The sequence below is a fragment of the Heterodontus francisci genome, unplaced genomic scaffold, assembly GCF_036365525.1.
Source record: "Heterodontus francisci isolate sHetFra1 unplaced genomic scaffold, sHetFra1.hap1 HAP1_SCAFFOLD_43, whole genome shotgun sequence".
NCBI lineage: Eukaryota > Metazoa > Chordata > Chondrichthyes > Heterodontiformes > Heterodontidae > Heterodontus > Heterodontus francisci.
In genome coordinates, this window is record NW_027141852.1 from 16,543,904 (window position 1) to 16,549,885 (window position 5,982).

The 5,982-nt window shown below is 42.6% G+C and overlaps 1 non-coding gene across 1 annotated transcript; it reads left to right on the plus strand.

The window, feature by feature from the left end:
- The first annotated feature begins 2,300 nt into the window (after window positions 1-2,300).
- Window positions 2,301-2,391, plus strand: trnar-ucu (transfer RNA arginine (anticodon UCU)). Its single transcript is given in 2 exon segments — window positions 2,301-2,337; window positions 2,356-2,391. It is a non-coding gene; the product is annotated as a tRNA-Arg (tRNA).
- Window positions 2,392-5,982: the final 3,591 nt, after the last annotated feature.

The window sequence follows — 5,982 nt, forward strand, 5'->3', positions numbered from 1 at the left end:
TTTTGGTGATTGTTGATTGAAGGTATGTGAAGCTGTTGACAACCTCCAAAGTGAGGTTGTCGATGTTGTTGGAAAGTGGAGTCTCTACGTCCTGGCCAGTAACTTTCATCTTCCTGATGCTGATTGTCAGTCCAAACTCTTTGCAGGCCAGGGAGAACCGATCTACAAGCTGCTGTGACTGAACTTCATTATGGGATGTCAGCACAGCATCATCAGCAAATAGCAACTCACAGACTAGGAATTTACCCACTTTGGTCTTGGCGCACAGTCTTGCCAAGTTGAACAGCTTGTCGTCAGCTCTGATGTGCAGGTGAACACCTATATCTGAGTAATTGAAAGTGCACAATAGCAGCATGGAGAAGAATATGCCAATTATAAAGGATGTGATAACTAGACAGTTCGAAAATGATGACATGATTGGGCAGAGTCAACATAGAATTATGAAAAGGAAAACAGGTTTGAAAAACCTGTTGAGATTTTTGAGGATGTTACCTATAGAACAGATAAAGGAGAACCAGTGGATGTGTGGTATTTGTATTTTCCTTTGGTAAGGTCCCACACAGGAGGTGAGTAAACAAAATTAGAGCACATAGGCTTGGGGATAATATACTGATATGGATTGAGAATTGGTTAACAGACCGAAAACAGAGAGCAGGAATAACGGGTCCTTCTCAGGATGGCAGGCTGTTACTATTGGGGTACTGCAAGGATCAGTGTTGGAGCCACAGCTGTTAACAACCTATATAAATGATTTGGATGTGGGGATTAAATGCAATATTTCCAAGTTTGCAGATGACACAAAGCTCGGTGAAGTGTGAGTTGTGAGGAGGATGCAGAGAGGCTTCCAGGGGACCTGGAGAGGCTAAGTGAATGGGCAAGAACATGGAATATAATGTGAATAAGTGTGAAGTTATTCACTTTGGTAGAATAAACAGAAAGACAGAGTATTTCTTAAATGGTGAGAGGTTGGGAAGTGTCGATGTCCAAAGGGACCTGGGTGTCCTTGTTCCTGAGACACTAAAAGCTCTTGTGCAGGTGCAGTAATCAATTAGGAAGGCAAATGGTATGTTGTACCCACACGAGGGGTCATGAGTACAGGAGTAAAGATGTCTTGCTGCAATTGTATAGAGCCTTGGTGAATCCGCACTGGAGTATTGTGTACAGTTTAGTCTCCTCATCTTATGAAGGATACACTTGCCATAGAGGTGGTGAAACAGAGGGTCAACAGACTAATCTTTTTTTTGCATTTATTTCATTTCATCTCAGTTTGTTCAGTTTGCTTACCTACTGTTTTTTTTCAGGTTTGTACTTGCTGCTGTTCAATATTCAGTCCGTTAACACCTAATCTGTACTAATGCTTTGTCTTTCAACACACCATTGACATATTGTTTGCCTTTGCTGCATGACCTTTTGGTCAGCTATGTGGCCTTGTCCAATCTACACCTTCTCCTTTGTTATCTCTTGCCCCACCCCCACCCCACTTGCTTATAACCTGTGACTTTTCTAATATATGTCAGTTCCGAAGATGGGTCACTGACCTGAAACATTAACTCTGCTTCTCTTTTCACAGATGCTGCCAGACCTGCTGAGTGGTTCCAGCATTTCTTGTTTTTATGTCACCAGACTAATCCCTGGGATGGTGGGATTGTCTGATGAGGAAACTGGGCCTGTATTCCTTAAAGTTTCGAAGAATGAGAGGTGATCTGATTGAAACTGACAAAATTCTTACAGGGCGTGACAGTGTGGATGTAGACAGGATGTTTGCCCTGGTTGGTGAGTCTAAAACCAAAGGACATCGTCTCAGAATAAGGAGTAGGCCATTTAAAACTGAGATGGGTGGAATTTCTTCACTCAGACGGTGGTGAATCATTGGAATACTGTGCCCCAGAGGGCTGTGGCAGCTCAATCATTGAGCATGTTCAAGACAGAAATTGATAGAAATCTTGATACTCATGACATCAAGGGATATGGGGATAGCATGGGAAAGGGGCTTTGAGGTAGGTGATCAGCCATGATCGAATTGAATGACAGAGCAGGCTCGACGGGCTGAATAGCTTACTCCGATGTTCCTCTGTTCCTAAGAGAGTTGGCGCCAGCGCGCAGCCCTGCTTTACCCCACTGCTGATCTTGAAAGCGTCTGATGTTGCTCCATTGTAACTGATGGAACTGTGCATGTTCTCGTGGAAAGAAGAGATGATGCCCAAGTGGTCAGGAGGGCAGCCTATGTTCCATCGCAGTTTCAAGCGGCCGTCTCTGCTGACAAGATCAAAGGCCTTAGTGATGTTTACAAAAATGTGTGAGGCTCTGTGGCGCAATGGATAGCGTGTTGGACTTCTAAATAATGATTAAGACGATATTCAAAGGTTGTGTGTTCAAGTCCCACCGGAGTCAGGTTTTGGACCAGACACAGAGGAGCACAACGGAACAACAAATGAAGAAATGCGCCAAAAGCACAGACTCGGAGACAGAGCGAAAGAGAGAGGAGCAGAGCAGGGGAAAAAAAAATCGAGGAGTGACGTCACAATGGAGAGTGAGAGCAGGGAAACAGAGAGCCGCTGGGGTGAGGATACAGGATTTGGTTCTTTCTTCAGTGCAGTGGAAGGAGCTGTTTGGTGAGGATCTGGTAAGCTGTGACATCACAGGCAAGCAGGTAGTTGATTGGTTTGGAAGAACCGACCCGCTTGATGCACATCTGTTCAGTAATTAAGGTCCATTTTAGTCCTAACGTTTAAAATAGTAAACAAACTAGTGGTACGTTTAATAAAATATACAGTAAAATGAATAATTGAATAAAATATTTAAGTAGTTAATTGAAACACGTTAAGGATGACAGGACAGGTGATGTGTCACAGCTGCAGCATGTGGGAGTTCCTGGATGCCAGTGTGATCCAGGGCAAACACGTCTGCAGTAAGTGTTTGCGGCTCAAAGAGGGAGAAAAAAGGAATGTAGTGGTAGTAGGGGACAGTATAATAAGGTGGATTGACTCTGTTCTCTGCAGCAAAAGCAAGAGTCCAGACGGCTGTGTTGCCTGCCGGTGCCAGGATTCAGGACGTCTGCTCAGGGCTGGAGCGAAACATACAATGGGAGGGGGAGGATCCAGTCGTCGTGGTCCATGTCGGTACCAAAGACATAGGCAGGTCAAGGATAGAGGTTCTGCAAACTCAGTATGAGGAACTAGGCACCAAATTAAGAAGCAGAACCTCAAAGTTAATCATCTCTGGATTATTACCTGAGCCATGTGCAAATTGGCAAAGGACAAAAAAGATTAGAGAAAGTAATGTGCGGCTGAAAGACTGGTGTGGTAGTAGTGGGTTCTGGTTCGTGGGGCATTGGCACCAGTACTGGGGAAAGAGGTGGCTGTACCGTTGGGACTGTCTACACCTGAACCGTGCCGGTGCCGGTGTTCTAGCGAGCCACATAACGAGGGAAGTAGAGACGGTTTTAAACTGAATAGTGGGGGCAAGGGATCAAATTTGGGAAGATATGGTGAATCAAGGAGGAGAGACAAGGAAAGAGAGAAAGGTATAAATATGGGAAATGATAAACAGACTGTGACAGGAAGGGACAGAATGTACAAATCTGAGAGTAAATCGACAGATAAGGCTAGAGGTGACAAAAATAATAAAAGGACAAAACTAAATGCTCTGTATCTGAATGCATGGAGCATTTCAAACAAAACAGATGAACTGGGAGCACAAATAGAATAAATAAGTCCGATCTGATAGTCATTACAGAGACATGGCTGCAGGGCGACATAGATTGGGATGTGAATATTGGAGATGACATGGCATTTTGGAAGGACAGGAAGCTAGGAAAAGGTGGCGGGGTAGCTCTGTTAATTAATGATGGTATTAGCGTAATAGAGAGGGATGACCTGAGTTCTGGAGATCAGGATGCAGAAGCAGTTTGAGTACAAATGAGAAATCATAAAGGCAAGAAGTCTCTTGTGGGAGTGGTGTACAGGCCACCTAACATTAGCCACACTGTCGGATGGGATATAAAGGAGGAAATAATGGCAGCTTGTCAGAAAGGTACTGTGATAATTATGTGGGATTTTAATCTACATATAGATTGAAAAATTCAGATGGGCAGAGGTAGCCTAGATGAGGAATACATAGAATGTTTTGGGGATAATTTCTTGGAACAATACATTCTGGAGCCAACCAGAGAGCAGGCTATACTAGACCTGGCATTGTGCAACGAGATAGGATTAATTAATGACCTCATAGTTAAGGTGCCCCTCGGTAGTAGCGATTATAATATGATTGAATTTTACATTCAGTTTGAGGGAGAGGAGAGTGGGTCCCAGACTAGTATTTTAAATTTTAATAAGCGCAATTATAAGGTCATGAAAGCAGAGCTAGCTGAAGTGAACTGGCAAATTAGGTTAAGGGATAAGTCAATAGAGATGCAGTGGCAGACATTTAAGGGGATATTTCAGAATACACAGAATAGATACATTTCAACGAGAAAGAAAAGTTCCAAAGGTGGGACTCACCATCCATGGTTCACGAAAACAGTGAAAGATACTATCAAACTTAAAGAAAAAGCCCATAATTGTGCAAAGATGGGAGGCAGGTCAGAAAATTGGACAGAATATTAAAAAAAACAGCAAAGAATGACTAAAAGATTGATAAGGAAGGTAAAATTAGAGTATGAGAGAAAGCTCGCAAGAAATTTCAAGACAACTAGTAAGAGTTTCGATAGATATTTTAAAAAGAAAAGAGTTAACAAAGCGACTGTTGGTCCAATAGAAAGTGTGTCTGGCGAATTAATAATGGATAATTAAGAGATGGCAGATGAATTGAACAGATACTTTGCATCGGTCTTCACTATTGAGGATACAAATAACATCCCAGTATTAGCCGTATATCAGGAAATTGAAGGGATGGAGGAACTCAAGAAAATTCCAATCACCAGGGAAGTGGTACTAAACAAATTGTTGGAGCTGCGGGTTGACAAGTCGCCAGGTCCTGAATTGGCTAGTGAGATAGTTGATGCGCTGGTTTTAATATTCCAAAATTCCCTAGATTCGAGAAGGTTCCGTTAGATTGGAAAAGAGTGAATGTAACTCATTTATTCAAAAAGGGAGGGAGACAGAAAGCAGGAAACGACAGGCCAGTTATCTTAACATTTGTCTGAGGGAAAATGTTTGGAGCTATTACAGAGGATGTTATAGCAGGGCATTTAGAAAAAATTAAGGTAATCAGGCAGAGTCAACATGGTTTTTTGAAAGGGAAATCATGTTTAACCAATTTATTGGAGTTCTTTGAGGGAGTTACATGTGCTGTGGATAAAGGGGAACCAGTGGATGTATTGTATTTCGATTTCCAGAAGGATAAGGTGCCATATCAAAGGTTATTGCAGAAAATAAAAGCTCATGGTGTCGGCGGTAACATATTGGCATGGATAGAAGATTGGCTAGCTGACAGGAAACAGAGAGTCAGCATAAATGGGTCACTTTCTGGTTGGCAAGAAGTAACGAGTGGTGTGCCACAGGGATCTGTGCTGGGGCCTCAACTTTTTACAATTTATATAAATGACTTAGATGAAGGGACCGAAGGTATTGTTGCTAAATTTGCTGATCACAAAGATAGGTAGGAAAGTAGGTTGTGAAGAGGACATAAGGGGGCTACAAAGGGATATCGATAGGTTAAGTGATTGGGCAAAGACCTGGCAAATGGAGTATAATGTGGGAAAGTCGGAAATTGTCCACTATGGCAGGAAGAATAAAATCGCATATTATCTAAATGGTGAGAGATTGCAGAGCTCTGAGATGCAGAGGGATCTGGGTGTCCGAGGGCATGAATTGCAAAAGGTTAGTATGCAGGTCCAGCACGTAATTAGGAAAGCTATAGAATGTTATCATTTATCACCATGGGAATTGAATACAATAGTCGGGAGGTTATGCTTCAGCTATACAGGACATTGGTGAGACCTCTTCTGCAGTACTGAGTACTGTACTGGTCTCCTTATTTGCG